The sequence below is a fragment of the Microcebus murinus genome, chromosome 15 (genome assembly GCF_040939455.1).
Source record: "Microcebus murinus isolate Inina chromosome 15, M.murinus_Inina_mat1.0, whole genome shotgun sequence".
NCBI classification, from domain to species: Eukaryota; Metazoa; Chordata; class Mammalia; order Primates; family Cheirogaleidae; genus Microcebus; species Microcebus murinus.
In genome coordinates, this window is record NC_134118.1 from 688,651 (window position 1) to 704,921 (window position 16,271).

The 16,271-nt window shown below is 51.2% G+C and overlaps 1 long non-coding RNA gene across 1 annotated transcript; it reads right to left on the bottom strand.

The window, feature by feature from the left end:
- Positions 1-599: 599 nt before the first annotated feature.
- LOC105873512 (uncharacterized) lies at positions 600-6,274 on the bottom strand. Its single transcript, XR_012923197.1, has 2 exons — positions 1,602-6,274; positions 600-715 (listed from the first exon to the last, which is right to left on the bottom strand). It is a non-coding gene; the product is annotated as an uncharacterized LOC105873512 (long non-coding RNA).
- Positions 6,275-16,271: the final 9,997 nt, after the last annotated feature.

A 16,271-nucleotide genomic window follows, 5' to 3' on the forward strand; every position in this document is an offset into this window, starting at 1 on the left:
ATCTCATCCCATCCCATCCATCTCATCCATCCTATCCCATCCATCCGTCCTATCCATCCCATCCATCCATCCCATCCCATCCCATCCATCCCATACCATCCAGCCATCCCATCGATCTCATCCCATCCCATCCATCCATTCCATCCCATTCATCCCGTCCATCCCATCCCATCCATCTCATCCATCCAATCCCATCCCATCCATCCCATCCATGTCATCCAATCCCTTCCCATCCATCTCATCCATCCCATCCCATCACTTCACATCCATCTCATCCCATCCCATCCATCTCATCCATTCCCATCCCATCCCTTCTAATACATATCATCCCATCTATCTATCTTACCTCACCCCAACCCATCTCAACTCATCCCATCCCAACCCATCCCAACTCATCCCATCCCAACCCATCCCAATTCATCCCATCCCAATCCATCGGAACTTATCTTATCCCAACCCATCCCATCCCATGCCAACCAATCCAAACTCAACCCATTCCATCCCATCCCATCCCATCCCATCCCATCCCATCCCATCCCATCCCATCCCATCCCATCCCATCCCTTTGCATTCCACAGCTTCCTGGAGAAACTGGGTCATTATTTACTGCACTGAAGCTCTGTCTTTACTAGTTTTTAACATGTCCACCTGGAGGTGACGGGATCGCTTCCTCTCACATTTCATCTGCGGAAGTAGGTAACATGTCCAAGCTTATCTGCAAAGAAGGAAGCACCAATTTCAGTGCTAAGCACTGAGCACCAATTTTTAATATCCCCTCTCAAGGACACAATGGAGTTGTGTGCCCAGTGCCAGTGCCCAGGCATTCCTGCATCTCCCCTCTTCCCAGTCCCAATGCTCTGCCCATGGGACTCTAGCCTGGGGCTGGGTGCAGTTCTAGTTACAAACAGGCCTTGCACTTCACACCACCATGCTCAGACGCCATTGTCATGTATGTGGGCTTAAAAGGGTGGGTGGGGCTGATGGCAGGATGCATGCTGCAGGTGACTCCCTTTGTGCTCTGCGCATAGGGCACCGGCTGCAGCCTTCCCCAGGCAGGCCTTCATTCCCTGTGGGCACTTCGTCCACACCAGGACATGCAACATGAGGACCTCTCATAAGTGTAGGGTGGCTGACAATCCTGGTTCACCCTGGACCCATGGAAGGGTCCTTGCACTTACTCTGCTCCCTCCCAAATCCTTCTGGTGTCTCTAGTCCCAAGGAGAGTGGCCTCCTCATTGCCCAGCACCTGTGGTCCTGGTGGAAGGATAGGCTGTCAGAATGGGCTAGCCCGAGTCGGCTCCTATTTGGGGTGCAGGTGGGATGCAGGTTCAGAATTGACAGAGGAGAATCCTGTGTGTGTACCTGGCTGCCCTCCTAGGAGGGTCAGGCCCAGGACGTGTGTTGGGTTGGCAAGAACAGTTGTTCCTGATTCTCCCTAGAGACACATCTGGGTGAGTTCTCATAGCTCTTTCCAGATGTGTCCATCTCCAAGGAGGCCAAATGATGAGGCCAGTACATGGAAAGGAGTGTAACCTGCTTTAGCAAAATTCCATCCCCTACGACCACCACCTGATGGAAAATGCCAATGAGCAGGAGCCTGCCTGTGGAGGGTACAAACCCTGAGGAAGACTCCCCTCTCTGGATGCACCTGCCCTGGGTAGGGTGCCCCCAAGCTCAGGAACCCAGTAGGCCAGGGAAAATCCCAAAGATGCAGGACCATCCTCCATGCTGTCAACATCCAGGTTCAAGGACACATCCGAATGTCTGCCTGTGTCCCCCAGCCCCAGGTCCACCTGTGTGCAGGGAAGGGTGGGGAGGGACCTCTGGCAGCAACCCTCAGGCAGGGGTGCACAGGAGTGGAGGACAAAGGCCTTGGCCTCCTGGCTTCTGGTGGTAGTTGGGCTTCTGTGACACAAGGGCTCGCTTGCTCACAATGGCGACAGCCATGTTCCCCCAGACACCACTTGACAGATCTGGCATTGGTCAGTACACTTAAAGCTTTGGGAACCTATTTGTGTATTCATTTTGTACAATTCTCAGGGCAAACAAAGGTCACAGATTCACTGCATATTTTGTGAAACAGTCCTTCCTAAATCCACCTCTTCCAGCTTCATTGTGTCCACCTCTGTGGCTTCCTGATTGCGGGGACAGCCGTCTGCCATCACGGTTCCTGATCAGAGATTATGTCCCTTAAAACAAGTTTCTCTGGAGAGAAAATGCTGTGCATCACCATCATTTCTCCTGTGCAGCGACAACTGCCTGGGAACGGTGGCACCAGACCCCCAGCTATCTCTCTTGGGCTCCCCAAAGGGCCTGGGACATCGCGGAGTGCAAATGGTCGTTGAATAGAGAAATGAGTGAAAACCTAGAAAATGATCTCCCATTGTCCTTGTGCACATCGTTTTTTACATGGCTATAATGTAGTGTAAGTGTACTTTTATTGCCTGCTTGTAGCAGCATAAACATTTCCTATGTTGCTGCAGGTATGACAGCACAATTAAGTACCACATTTTATTACTTAGTTTTCTGTTGTTGACATCTTGGTTGGTTCCATTAGATGTACTCGTGTACATCAATAATTACTTCCAGGGAATACATTTTCAGAAATGGAGGGAGTGGGTCAAGGGCATGACCCTTTGAGTAATTATGTCCACGTACTGCTCGTGTGCAACCTCACTGTGACTAGCACCTTTGTGAATACACACCTCACCTTATCTGAGCCCACCCCAAATTTTCCCTAATAACATTCTCTCTCTGTTTCAGTGATGTCACATGGCTCTCATTAGTGTCTTAATGTATGTTTGTTTTTGCACTGTTTTAAGAATAATAATGCAATACTAGTACTACTGCCACAACTTGGAACACAGAGATTAGTAAATACTAAATATGTTCCTTGAGCCTTGCAGCAACTCTGCGGGGGGACGGGGGCAGGTGAAGCATATACTCATTATCAAGCAGGCAGGGAGCTATCCCCAGACAAGAAACCAAGACAAGGATCCAGTTCCTCTGAGTTCACTGGTCTTTAAAAAAACGTATCAAGGCAATGACACTTGTGGGGCACAGCAAGACGCATAATAGGAACAAAGCTTCCAGCCGCACTCCCTGCCCAGAGCCAGCATATGGGTCCTTCCACCTGTGCCTCTGCAGGTATGTCCGCATCACCCGGGGTGTGTGCACACCCTGTGCCCGGGCCTGAGCTTTTCAGTGGGATCTCGTGATCTCACCAGGGAAGGCACAAGGCTGTCCTCTGCAGCCGTCTGGCCTCCCCGCCCACACAGTGACATGGCTGTCCCCAGCCCTCCTGCTGGCTGTGTAGCTCTGTCTGTGACCAAACTGAATTTGATGACGTGGGCTTTCTGCTGGGCACTCTCGACCGAGGCTTCTGCGCTGTGTCTGGAAGTGGGTTCTGCAAGGATCCCAGGAGCAGAGCCGCAGCTGGGAGCGGGCAGGGCCCAGCAGGGCGTTCTGGCGACATTTCCTTTCTTGCACAGCTTTTCGCTTTGAGTTCCTAACTTTCTAGTTGGGAGCCCAAACTAAAGCAGAGAACAGGGGAAAATGAGCCAAGGGAAGAGTAAGGGCCTTCATGATGCCTGTTGTTTTGGCCATCTTCCCGGGGCATCGGCGATGTGCAGGGTGGCTGGGTGCCGGCCCCACGAGGCCAGCAGGCTGCTGCAGACTCTCAGGCTCATGTCAGGGGAGCATCCCTAAGAGCCAGCTCTCTCCAGCACTCTGGGGCTGGAGAAAATAGTGCCTGTCATTTAGAAAAGAATTTGCAAGTGAAGTAACACGGCTTCCTCGCTGGATTTCCAGCTAATAATAAGTCGGTAATAACGAGGAGTTTTCAAGGGCATGAAGGACAGACGGAGTACAGAGCTGTCCCAAGCTGCGGGAGGTGAAATGCCACCTGAATGCCTCCATGGCTCCCTGGACCAAAAAAACAATTTTCTTCTTTTCTATAAAAGCACTGGCGAGACTGCGAGACTGTCTGGAGTGTGATCGGACCATGTCCACGTTCGTTTTCATGCAGATGATTATAGCGTGGCTATGTGAGAAATGCCTTTGTCTTTGACTTTAGGAAACACACGCTGAAGAATTTAGCGGTGGAGGGCTGCAATGTATGCAACTTATTCTCCCATAGCTCAGGAAAAAATGTATAGCTGGAGAGGGACTAGGAAGGCAAGTGGTAAAGTCCTAACATTGGAGAAGCTGGTGGAGGGTATACAGGAAATTCTTTGTAATATCTTGGCAACTTTTGTAAGTCTAAATTATTTCAAAGTAAAATGTTAAAGAACAGCAGAAAAGAATTGGGCCTGTGGCTATATAGCTACCATGTTTTCCTGAAAATAAGACAGGGTCTTATACTTATTTTTCCTCAAGAAGACACCCTAGGGCTTATTTTCAGGGGATGTGTTATTTTTTTAAGTACGGTACAACAATCTACATTTATTCAAATATAATTAAGTCGTCTTCTTCTGGAACATCATCATCACTCTCCAAACCCTGAATTCCATCCTGAATTTCTTGCTACTGTATTTCCTTTAGAACCATTGGCCCCAATCTTTCATGTCGAGCAATAGAGCTCTCATGGGGCAGATGAGAAGGGCTGCTCGTCTTCTTTACTGCTCTGTGACGAAATGCATGGGTTGTGCAGATGCGCTATGTAGCCACGCCCATCACTAGGTCTTATTTTCGGGGTAGGGCTTCTATTGTGCAAATGCTTAGAAATTCTTCTAGGGCTTATTTTATGGGTAGGTCTTATTTTTCGGGAAACACAGTGCTACAGAGTACCATAAATCCAGGTGAGCACCAAGCAGAGTGTCTGGGCAGACAGTGCCTGGCACCTGTAGTTGCTGCTACTGTTTTCATATGTGTGCAGTTCTGTTGTGATCAAGCAGATAAATATTCATTTATGAATGCTACTGATTTCATTTATAGCTCCTTGTCTCATATTTTATAAATCAATGACTATTAAACATACAATAAAAAGGCCAGGCACGGTGGCCTCTAATCCTAGCACTCTGGGAGGCCAAGGTGGGAGGATCACTTGAGGTCAGGAGTTCAAGACCAGCCTGAGCAAGAGTGAGATCCCATCTCTACAAAATAAAGAAAAATTAGCTGGGCGTGGTGGCATGTACCTGTAATCCCAGCTACTTACAGGCTGAGACAGGGGCATCACTTGAGCCCAGGAATTTGAGGTTGCAGTAAGCTATGATGACACCACTGCACTATAACCTGGGTGACAGAGAGAGACTCTGTCTGAAGACAAAAAACAAAAAAGGTAAAAATGGGAGTGGGGATGAGACCCAATTTGGACCAATTGGGGCCAATTTGGGGCCAGTTTGGACAATTACCAAGGCTGCGTAATAGGGGCATGATACTACTTTCAGTCACTTTCAAGTATGTTTAAAATATTTTTTCTCTGAGACCAAGGTGGATAATGGTGAGCTGAAAGCTGTAGTGGAAGCGAGTCCATCTCAACTTATGTCTGAATTAGCAGCAAGGTGTGATGACACTATTCCAACAATATTGGACCGTTTAAAGCAAGTCAGCAAGATAAAGAAGCTGGATAGATGGATTCCACATGAATTAATAAGCATCAGAAGAGAAATCGTCTTGAAACTTGCCTTTCTTTGCTGTCACGACATAAAGGTGATCCATTTCTACACCACATTGTTATGTGTGATGAAAAATGAGTCATTTTTGACAATAATTAGCATTCAGCACAATGATCAGATAAAGACAAAGTACCAAAACACAGTCCAAAATCAAATGTTTATCAAAAAAAGCTAATGGTGTCTGTTTGATGGTCCAGCATTGGTATTGTCTACTACGGCTTCATGAAACCTGGTCAGTGGATCACAGCAGATGTCTACTGCAACCAGTTGGACAAAATGATGAAGATGCTTGAGATTAAGCAGCCAAAATTGGTAGACAGAGACAAGCTAATCCTCTTGCAAGACAACACTTGAACACATGTTGCACAAAAAACACTGCTCAAACTATAGAAGCTGGACTTGGAATCCCTCTGTCATCCACCATATTCACCAGACCTTGCACCAATTGACTACCCTACTTCTGCCAGGCTTTCGACCACGTCTTGCAGGGAAAAATATTCAATTCTCAACAAGCTGTGGAAAACGCCTTTCGCAATTTCATCACCACTCACTGTCCAGACCTTTTCCCTGCTGGCATAAACAAGCTACCATTAAGATGGCAAAACTGTGTTGATAATTTAGGTGCACACTTTGATTAATTGTACTGCTTCTTGTTTGAGATATAATAAACTACTCTTTTGATTCAAAAAGATTTTTTTTTTCTTAACAAAAAGATTAAAAATTGTTAAGATGGAAGGGTGTGTTTGAATTTGTCAAGAGAAAAAGTGTGTGCTGCAAAGAGGTGTGTGAAGGGACTAGAAAGGCTATTCTGTGCCTCTTTTGGAAAGAGCATTTGGCCAAGAGTGAGGCCATCACTGGGCCTCTTGGGCTCAGGCCGGCTGCAAATGGGGACACCAGCAACTGGTTGGAGGAAGGTGGGTGCTTCTGATGGGACTAAGGGGGCAGCCCCACACCTGCAGGGCAGGGCTTTCCCGCAGGGCGGGGGTCGCAGGGCAGGAGTTGCAGACTGACCTTGCCAGAAAAGCTGGGAAGAGAGAAAGTTCCCCGTGGAAATGTTTGGCTGGGGTAAAACAAGGGCAGTGGGAAGTAAAGGCAAGCACAGCTATGTGAGGACTAGCGCAGCAGGGACGCAAGCAGGCAGGAAACGAGCTGTGCTTGGTATTTCAGTGACCAACTTGAAAAGGAGCATGATGGAAGAAAATGAAAGTACAAGAAACTCAAGGGAAGGAGTGAGGGGAGGGCGGGAGGGAGGAGCCCCTGCCCTGCCTGGGCCCTTGGAACACTGCTGTCTCATCCCGGGGTGGCCCGCCAGTGGGGAGGTCAGGCTGGGCCTCTAAGGCCCGCAGTGACGCTCAGCTGGGGAGGAGAGCAAGGTCCTTAGGGTGGTCGTCCCAGGGAGCGGGAGGGAAACGGGAGTGGGTGTGCATGGCGGTGACCCTCATGGCTCAGGCCCTCCCAGCACAGGGCTGCCAGAGAGCCTGGGAGTGGGCTCTCAGGGGACACTCTGGGAACCGGAAGGGGTAGGAGCCGCCAGGAGGTGACCCTTCAAGTACTAGCAATCAGCAAGGAAGGCCACAGGGCTGTGCGTCTCTGTCTGCCCTGGGGCCCTTTGCCCTCAGCTCACCCTGTGCAGGGACAGGAAGCTCACGCCACTCCACCCGGGACAACCCTTCTCTCATGTGACAATCCCAGCCATCAGAGAATGTCTCCTTTTCTTGAATTGAAATACACTTTTTTCCTACACTTTCAACCCACTGGACCCAAGTCATTTTCTCCCTCCCACGTGAAATGCTCCTGGTACTCAGCTCATGACACTATCTTAGAAAACAAAACCAAACACTCCTTTCAGCACTCGGAACCCTCCACGGTTGGTGGTTTTGATTTCACCTCTGCACTCTCCACTTTTCCCGTGCGCAACCCCCAACGTCGTGGTAGAGTCTTTGTATGGCCCAGGTTCCGCTGCTGATGGCTGGGTGCCTGGGAGGGCCTCGCTGCCACAGCCTGTTAGAGGGGGCGGTGGCAGCGCACGGCCTCAGGGCCGCTGGGAGCGCGCGACCGAGTGGAGTGGCCAGCACGCGCGGGCGCTGGTCGGAACCGCATATGGAGTGGCCAGCACCGCGGGCGCTGGTCGGAACCGCATATGGAGTGGCCAGCACCGCGGGCGCTGGTCGGAACCGCATATGGAGTGGCCAGCACCGCGGGCGCTGGTCGGAACCGCATATGGAGTGGCCAGCACCGCGGGCGCTGGTCGGAACCGCATATGGAGTGGCCAGCACCGCGGGCGCTGGTCGGAACCGCATATGGAGTGGCCAGCACCGCGGGCGCTGGTCGGAACCGCATATGGAGTGGTCAGCACCGCGGGCGCTGGTCGGAACCGCGTGTGGAGCGGTCGGCACGCGCGGGCGCTGGTCGGAACCGCATATGGAGTGGCCAGCACGCGCGGGTGCGGGTCAGGGGCCGCTCCTGAGCAGCGGCTGTGTCCTCGGGCCCCTCACGCTCCAGCCCCAGCAGAAACACTCCCTTGGGCCCTAAGATGTGAGCTGGGAGCCGTCCTGCCCTGGAGGACCCGCCCAGGGAGCAAGACTGGGGCGCGGCCGCAGGGCTGTGAGGGAGGTGCGGGCTGGGCGCTCAGGAGCACGCCCCGCAAGGCAGGCTTTCGGTGAGTATTTGGCGAATCCGTTTGACAATGTGCTCGGCAGCATTTTGCTGAATGGATGCTGAATGAGCTTGAAATCAAAGACCAAACCACAACCCCAGCGGGGAGGAAACGGGAGGATGGCCAGGGGTCCTGGCTCAGTGCTAAGTCACATTTTCTATAGAGATTTTTGTGACCTGTCCCCCAGACTCCAGCCCCAGATTATAATTCTTGTTGCTTCCCTGGGCTCTGGGCCTGCCTGCCGGTGGGCCCTTCCCCAGCACAGCCCCTCCTGGCTCCCTGCGGGCTGACAGCAGGAGCAGGAAGAAGAGGGCAGGCTGCGGAGCTCCTGCAGGGGAAGTGGAAGCAGGTGTCACCTGTCCATTCACACGCTAGGCAGAGGGCTCTGAGGGGCACGAGTGGGGGCCGCCATGGGAGAGGGGATTCCAGCTGCAGCACACAGATACTTCTAGAACAGACAGAATTCAGCAGCCAAGAGGGTGGCAGGTGTAGACGGCAAGGACAAGAAGGTGCCTGTCTACTGGCCACCCTCTGCTTGTGCTTCAGGGCCCCTCGTGGGGAGCCCCAGCAGTGCGTGCTGGGCACCGGCGAGCAGGTGAACACACCCGCCTCACTGCTGTTAACCTAGTTAGTGACTTATGCAATATAAGAAAACCCAAACAACAACAGCAAAAACAACAACCCACCAACCCACAGCCCCGCGCAGGGCCGCGCTCCACCGGGAGAACAGCGCTTGGTGGAAAGAGTGACGGCTTCTGGCACCTGGGCGGCGGCGGGGAGAGCCGGGCGGGAGGCGCCTGACTCAGGGAGGAAGTGGTGTGTTTCCACTGCACAGCGTAAAAACAAGGCGGTTTGAGGAACAGCTTGCGTGTCACTGGCATTTCCCTGTTGTTTATGAGACAAGGTGGGAATGAGGCTTCAGGGTTACTCTAATCGCATCTTTTACAAGAAACCAAGAAGCCCCCAATGGAACAGGGCAGGGGCTGGGGAAACCCGAGGGCCCGGGCCAGGCAGGGAGGGGCCCAGCTGCACTGCCCCGCTCTCTGTCAGCCCATTTCAGGGATGGAAACCTGGGGACCATCCTCTGCCCACCTGGCTCTTCCCAGCACGTGTCCTGAGCTGCTTCCTTCCCTAGACCAGGTGTGGGTGCACCCAGCCGGTGCTCACAGATGGCGCTGAGTGTCCAGGCCAGGGAGAGGGATGGATTCGCCCACAGCAAGCACCGTGGTGCCCCTTGGACTTACTGACCATGCAGCACACAGCCTCGCCCTAGGAGCTGGGGCCACGGAGGCCCCTGCTGAAGGTCTCCTACAGGCACAGTGCCCACGCGGGCAGCACCCTACAACCAGAATTCCGGTGTGCCGCATGGGACAGCAACATCCTGGGGACAGCTCCATGGTTCTGCAGGGCAGGAAAGCAGCACGGCCTTCTGGAAGGACGCACCCTCAAGGGACCAGGAAGCAAACAGCCCAGGCCAGGGCACTGGCTCTTCTCTCCTCCACCAGGACCTCCCATCCAAGCAGCTCCAAGGAGGAAGTTGCCCTTGAAGTCATATTTCAGGGGCTCATTTCTTTATAAAGTCAAAGAAAAGGAGCCAGGCAGAAAAGTGCACTAGGACTGCAGGCACAGAGGAGAAGGGAAGCCAGCCACCAGGCAGCAAAACAATGGGACAGAAAATCCCACGTATTCACAAGGAGGCTTAGTGGGAAATCACACAGCAATGTGGAAACCAGCTTCTTTTCATCCAGCTGCTATTTTCCGAGTTGCCTCTCTCCTCAGGCCTGGCCAATGTGCCCCGAGGCCATGTGGCTCCACACCAGGCTGTGACATTATCTGTTGTGGCCTGACTTAGGCCTTCTCTCGAAACTCACTGTCCTAACTGCCGATTATTTGTCTCCTCCACAGCTCCTGCGGAAACTGCCCCCGGTGCGGCGGGACCCTGAGCGGTGGCTGGGCCGCGAGGGCCCTGGCCGATGGGCGGCTCGTCCACTGCCTGGTCAGTGTGCTATGGCGGTGGACTGCGCTTTGTGAGAAGAGGACGAGAGACCAGAGCCAGCAGCTCAGCCCCACCACGCGATGCCCTGGGCCACCTCGGACTCTCCCGGGTCCCCCCAGCCAGAAGGCCCTCGCAGACGCACCCCTCCACCTCAGGCTTAGCCTGTACAACCGTAAAAAATAAATTCCTTTTCTTTACTGATTCCCCAGTCTCAGGTAAAAACAACAAAGAATGGACTAAGATACCCAGGTACCTCAGAATGCAACCGTTTAGAGACCAGGCCTTTAGAGGGGTGAGTAAGCGAAGGTGGGGTCACAGAGGTGGGGCCTCAGCCAACAGGGCTGGCGTCCTTGTAAGAAGAGGGGATGAGGACACAGCCACAGAGGCCCAGCCACATGAGGACACAGCGAGGAGGCAGCACCCACATGCCAGGGAGAGGAGCCTCAGAAGGAGTCAACCCTGCCTTCACCTTGATCTCGAGTTCCAGCCCCCAGGACTGTGGAGAGTGAGCGTTTGTTTAAGGTCCCAGCCTGTGGATTTGCCATGGCAGCCAGAGCAGACCAATGTAGCGTCTTTCTAGAGACGCTTCTGAAGACAGAAGCTTGGAAGTCATTGAGCCCGATTTCATAGCCGAGCAACCGGGCGCCCCATGAAGTAGGTCGTCCAGCTCAGCAGCACCCTGCAGGAGCCAGGCGCGGGGCCGGGGTCGGTGGAGGCCGCTGCGGGCGATGGGAAGTGCCAGAGTCTGGCTTTTCATCCCTGCTCTCAGCAATGCATGCCTCCTTCCTTTATTCTGTATCACTCTGGCTTTACCAATTTTATTGATTTTTTTCAAATAACTGGATTTCAGTTTTATAGATTCTTTTTCCATCGCTTTTCTTCTTTTTTGATGTAATTCATTTCTGCTCTCATATTATTTTCCTCATTGTGCTTGCTCCTGATTTTTTGCTGTTCTTTTCCTATTTCCTTAAGGTGGAAACTTGGAATACTGATTTGAGGCTGTTCCTGTTTTCTGATAAAAGCATCCAGTGCCATTCATTTCCCTTTCTGCACTGCTCTAGGTGTGTCTCACAATGTGTGATATATTGTACTTCACTCACTCCAAAATATTTTCTAAGTCATCTCATGATTTCTGTATCAACTCACAGGATATTTAGAAATGCGTTAATTTCCACATATTTGTGGATTTTCCAGATGGCTGTTTGTGATTCTAGTTTAACTTTATTGTGGCCATAAAACACACTTTATATCAGTTTAATTCTCTTAAATTTGATCAGGCTTGTTTAATGGCCCAGCAAGTGTTTCGTGGCCTGTCCTGGTGAGTGCTCACACGCATCGGAGAACAAGGCGCGAGCGGCTGTGTGGCGGGCAGCCCGTGCATTTCGAGTGGCTGATGATGTTGCTTAGGGTTTCTATACAGTACAGTCCTCACTGTCATTGACTAGATTCTTGGAAACTGTGACTTTAGGTGAAATGACATGTAATGAAACAAATTTTACCATAGACTGGACGATAAAAATAAGAGTTAAGTGTCTATGGCATCGTCCTGGTCACAAAAATATCACCAAACTTCTAAATATGCTCATAAAGATCCCAAACACTTCTAATACTAAACAGTGAAATACATGTGAGCTGTATGTACATTTAAGAAAGAATGAAAACAAGTATGATAATTATTAGCCCAATTTCTGGTGAATCAGTGCCTGACGCTGTGGTGGTGGCTGGTTTGGGGAGGGAAGCTCAGTCCCCATCACTGGTGATGGGTATGGGTGAGTCTTTCCACATCCACGCCTCGCTTGTCCCTCCTCAAAACTCTTTAAAACTTTGGTTAATACCTTTGTTTCTATTGTAACACTTTTTATCTGCTTTTTGTGGCCATAGACATCAGGGGTGCAGAACGCACCGTTAGTACTCACTGCAGGCAGGTTAAATCAAGGAATGAACGTTTGCAGAATAATCATCGTAAGGAGCACTCCCTGCCATCTGCCAGTTCAACAAGATCAAATACAGTGGGTTTGCTAAGTGCCTTCCTATTGCATCATTTATTGTCAAGCATTTGTGTGATTATTGTAGACTTTATGAATTTTTATTTTACAACAATTTGTACTCATTCATCCATCCATTTTCCAACCCACTATTCCAGTTCTTGGCCGTGGGTGGCTAGAGCCTACCCCAGCAGCTTGGGGAAGGTGGCGAGAACCTACCCTGGACAGGAGTTGCCCACAGCAGGGTACACTCACGCACACACCCACACTCACTCAGGCCGGGTCCAGGCAGACACACAATTTCCCTGAATAGGCACATCTCTGGGATGTGGGAGGCAATTATAGTACCTGGAGAAAATGCATGCAGACATGGGGAGAAAGGGCAGACTCCACACAGTGACCCCAGACAGGAAGTGATTTTTTTTTTTCTCATCAACTATATAACAAAACAACGTTGTTTGAGGATCCGTTGTATCTTTATTGATTTTATATCTATGATATCAGTTATTGAGAAATGTTGGAGTACCTAATTGTGGATTTGTTTATTTCTCCTTTCAGTTTTATAATTTTTGTTTTATAAAAATTGAAGCTGTTTTGTTGCGGGCACACACACACACTTGTTATGCCTTCCTGATGACATGGTTCCTTTGTCGTTATGTGATATTCCTTTTCACCCTTGTTAACCACTATAGCCGACAGCCACAGATGAACACGCACAGCCCAGCATCGACTGTAGTCAACAGCCACAGATGAATGTGCAAAGCCCAGCATCACTATAGTCGACAGCCACAGATGAATGTGCACAGCCCAGCGTCTACTGTAGTTGACGGCCACAGATGAATGCACACAGCCCAGCGTCACTATAGTCGACAGCCACAGATGAACACGCACAGCCCAGCATCGACTGTAGTCAACAGCCACAGATGAATGTGCACAGCCCAGCGTCACTATAGTCGACAGCCACAGATGAATGTGCACAGCCCAGCGTCTACTGTAGTTGACAGCCACAGATGAATGCGCACAGCCCAGCGTCACTGTAGTCGACAGCCACAGATGAATGTGCACAGCCCAGTGTCGACTGTAGTTGACGGCCACAGATGAATGTGCACAGCCCAGCGTCACTATAGTCGACAGCCACAGATGAATGTGCACAGCCCAGTGTCGACTGTAGTCGACGGCCACAGATGAATGTGCACAGCCCAGCGTCACTATAGTCAACAGCCACAGATGAATGTGCACAGCCCAGCATTGACTGTAGTCGACAGCCACAGATGAATGTGCACAGCCCAGCATCACTATAGTCGACAGCCACAGATGAATGTGCACAGCCCAGGGTCTACTGTAGTTGACGGCCACAGATGAATGCGCACAGCCCAGTGTCGACTGTAGTCGACAACCACAGATGAATGTGCACAGCCCAGCGTCACTATAGTCAACAGCCACAGATGAATGTGCATAGCCCAGCGTCTACTATAGTCGACAGCCACAGATGAATGTGCACAGCTCAGCGTCTACTGTAGTTGATGGCCACAGATGAATGTGCACAGCCCAGCGTCACTATAGTCAACAGCCATAGATGAATGTGCACAGCCCAGCGTCTACTATAGTCGACAGCCACAGATGAACGTGCACAGCCCAGCGTCTACTGTAGTTGACGGCCACAGATGAACGTGCACAGCCCAGTGTCTACTATAGTCCACAGCCACAGATGAACGTGTACAGCCCAGAATCGACTATAGTCAACAGCCACAGAGGAACATGCACAGCCCAGCATCTACTGTAGTTGACAGCCACAGATGAATGTGCACAGCCCAACGTCTACTATAGTCGACAGCCACAGATGAACGTGTGCAGCCCAGCGTCTACTGTAGTTGACGGCCACAGATGAATGTGCACAGCCCAGCATCTACTATAGTCGACAGCCACAGATGAACATGTAGAGCCCAGCATCGACTATAGTCGACAGCCACAGATGAATGTGCACAGCCCAGCGTCTACTGTAGTTGACGGCCACAGATGAACGTGCACAGCCCAGCATCGACTATAGTCGACAGCCACAGATGAATGTGCACAGCCCAGTGTCGACTGTAGTCGATGGCCACAGATGAATGTGCACAGCCCAGCATCTACTATAGTCGACAGCCACAGATGAACGTGTAGAGCCCAGCATCGACTATAGTCGACAGCCACAGATGAATGTGCACAGCCCAGCGTCTACTGTAGTCGACGGCCACAGATGAACGTGCACAGCCCAGCATCGACTATAGTCGACAGCCACAGATGAATGTGCACAGCCCAGCGTCTACTGTAGTTGACGGCCACAGATGAACGTCCACAGCCCAGCGTCTACTGTAGTTGACGGCCACAGATGAATGTCCACAGCCCAGCGACTACTGTAGTTGACGGCCACAGATGAACGTCCACAGCCCAGCGTCTACTGTAGTTGACGGCCACAGATGAATGTCCACAGCCCAGTGTCTACTGTAGTCGACAGCCACAGATGAATGCACACAGCCTAGCGTCTACTATAGTCGACAGCCACAGATGAACGTGCATAGCCCAGCGTCTACTATAGCTGACAGCCACAGATGAACGTGCACAGCGCAGTGTCGACTGTAGTTGATGGCCACAGATGAACGTGTACAGCCCAGCAGCGACTATAGTTGACGGCCACAGATGAATGTGCACAGCCCAGCGTAGACTGTAGTCGACAGCCACAGATGAACATGCACAGCCCAGCGTCTACCATAGTCGACAGCCATAGATGAACGTGCACAACCCAGCGTCTACTATAGTTGACAGCCATAGATGAACGTGCACAGCGCAGCGTCTACTGTAGTTGATGGCCACAGATGAACGTGTACAGCCCAGCAGCGACTATAGTTGACGGCCACAGATGAACGTGCACAGCCCAGCTTAGACTGTAGTTGACAGCCATAGATGAACGTGCACAGCCCAGTGTCTACCATAGTCGACAGCCATAGATGAACGTGCACAGCCCAGCGTCTACTATAGTCGACAGCCACAGATGAACGTGCACAGCCCAGCGTCTACTATAGTCGACAGCCACAGATGAATGTGCACAGCCCAGCGTCTACTATAGTCGACAGCCACAGATGAATGTGCACAGCCCAGCGTCTACTGTAGACAGCCACAGATGAATGTGCACAGCCCAGCGTCCACTATAGTTGACAGCCACAGATGAATGTGCACAGCCCAGCGTCTACTGTAGTCGACAACCACAGATGAATGTGCACAGCCCAGCGTCTACTATAGCTGACAGCCACAGATGAATGTGCACAGCCCAGCGTCTACTAGTCGACAGCCACAGATGAACGTGCACAGCCCAGCGTCTACTATAGTCGACAGCCACAGATGAATGTGCACAGCCCAGCGTAGACTGTAGTCGACAACCACAGATGAATGTGCACAGCCCAGCGTAGACTGTAGTCGACAACCACAGATGAATGTGCACAGCCCAGCGTAGACTGTAGTCGACAACCACAGATGAATGTGCACAGCCCAGCGTCTATAGTTGACAGCCACAGATGAACGTGCACAGCGCAGCGTCTATTGTAGTCGACAGCCACAGATGTACATGCACAGCCCAGCGTCTACTGTAGTCGACAGCCACAGATGAATGTGCACAGCCCAGCGTCTACTATAGTCGACAGCCACAGATGAATGTGCACAGCCCAGCGTCTACTATAGCTGACAGCCACAGATGAATGTGCACAGCCCAGCGTCTACTATAGCTGACAGCCACAGATGAATGTGCACAGCCCAGTGTCGACTGTAGTCAGCAGCCACAGATGAAGGTGCACAGCTGAGCGTGGACTTTAGCCTATAGCTCTGATATGACTTTTCTAATTTTTCATTTGTCAATATAAAATTGTGAGCATTTAAAAATAATGTAATGAAAACATAGATGTATGTTATACCCATTCTGATTTACATTACAAGGAAAGCTGCCTGTAAAGTAAAACAAGCTGTCAGCGCTTTCAAGCTTTCCTCATCAC